Genomic DNA, 1,958 nt, shown 5'->3' with positions numbered 1-1,958 from the left:
CGGGCCCTCCGTCCACCTCCTCCTCCTCCGCGGTCCAGCGCCGCGCGATCCGCTCCCCGCCGCCGCCGCCGCCACCGCCTCCCGCAGCCGCGCAGCCCGTCCCCCGCGCCTTCCTCCGCCCCCGGCTCCCTCCCCTTTTCCTCCCCGCTCCGCGCCCCGCCTCCTCCCCGCCGCCCCCTCCTCCCGGCGGGCGGCCCGGGGCGCACGTGACCCCCCCGGCCGGCCTTATAAGGCGCGGAACCGAAAGCGGCCGCCGGTTGGTGAGGGGCGCCGGGCGGCCGCGGGGACGCGAGCAGCTTCCCCCCCGGGACCGGGCGCCGAGCCTCCGCCGCGCGCGCGCGCGGGGAGAGCGGGGAGCGGTGGGGAAAGCCTGGCGCGGCCGGCCGATGAGCTGGCGATGGGAGCAGCAGCGACCGCGCGTCCCCGGAGCCGCCTCCAGCGCCCCTGTCCCCGCGTCTTCCTCTCCCGGTACCCGCAGCCCGCGCCCGCCTCCCTTCCCACGCCGGCGGCCCGCGCGCGGGCACCTCCCCTCCTCTGGGCGCTGGGGCTTGAACTGAATCGCGCTGGACGGTAACCGACTTCGACAGAGCGAGGGAGATCATTGCATTCCAGAGCCGCTCTTGAACCAGCTGCGCCAGGGATGGTTTATGCTTTGTGACATTAAAAAGCCTTGCAGATGGGTTAGCATCTGCGAGAGGGGTTCAGCTTCAGGGAGTACTTTTTTTGTTTGTTTTTTTAATGTCTTTTTAGTGATTAACGGTTTCATGGAAAGAAACCCGGCTCCGGAGTGGATCTGCCTTCCAGTTAGAGCACTGCCTTCAAATTACGGAAAGGGACTGGCTCGCAGTGAGCGCTCAATAAATGACATGTCGCCTGGTTCCAACCTTTGAAAACAACATTTCAAACAGCGTTTCTGATCCTCTTATGGGCATCGGAGACAGTTTCAGTCTATTTCCAACCCGAGAATGGCTTTGTTGTTATTGTTCAGTCCCTAAGTGGTGTCTGACTCTTTGCGACCCCCATGGACTGCAGGACGTCAGGTTCCTCTGTCGTCCACTACCATCTCTTGGAGTTTGCTCAGATTCACGTCCATTGAGCCCTTGCTGCTATCTAACCATCTCACCCTCCATGCTCCCTTCTCTTTTTGCCTTCAGCCTTTCCCACCATCAGGGTCTTTTCCAATGAGTCGGGATGGCTTTTCACGTATTCCCTCTCCTGGACTTTCAGGCTCGTTCTATCAGCATCTTCCCAGGCCCTTCGTCATGTAAAACATACACGCACATTTTAAAAACAAACTGAAAATTTCAAAACACTTCCTTGATCCAGTCTGGATCCTCCAGTCCCCACCTCCTCACTGTCAAGTTCTTTGGGAGATAAATAACTGTTTTTATTATTCTTACAATCCTTTCTTCATCTACCACTCATTCTTTCCTGCAACAGGTCTCTATGCCCACTCTTCTTCCAAGGCAACCCTGACAAAGGTCACCTGTGCCTTTCAAACTTCCCTGAGCCATTGGGTTGTTTCCCTGCCCCCCACCACCATTTGCTTCTTATTTAATGTATCTGCAATATTTGTCCCTGGAGGCCAGACTTTTGTCCTTGAAACTGTCTCCTCCATTGGCCACTGTGACACTTCAGTTTCCTGTCCTCTAAACGTCTTACTTGAGCTTGGTCCCTTTGTCATCTTTGACATATTGGAATGCTAAAACAGTCTGGTTTTGGTCGGTTTCTAATGCTATCTGGTCTATCCAGACCCATCCATGACTTCAGCTACCAACCATGTGCTAGCAACTCATAACCTGTACAGCCTATCCCAGATCTCCAGCCTGTAAAGCCAATTTCTTTTTTTTTTTAATTTTTTTTTTTACTTTATTTTACTTTACAATACTGTATTGGTTTTGCCATACATTGACATTATCAGAAATGTCTACCCAGACGTCGCACATCTTCAGCTCAGC

Source organism: Oryx dammah, unplaced genomic scaffold (genome assembly GCF_014754425.2).
Source record: "Oryx dammah isolate SB20612 unplaced genomic scaffold, SCBI_Odam_1.1 HiC_scaffold_24, whole genome shotgun sequence".
Classification (NCBI taxonomy): Eukaryota; Metazoa; Chordata; class Mammalia; order Artiodactyla; family Bovidae; genus Oryx; species Oryx dammah.
Note: the sequence above shows the minus strand (reverse complement) of the source record.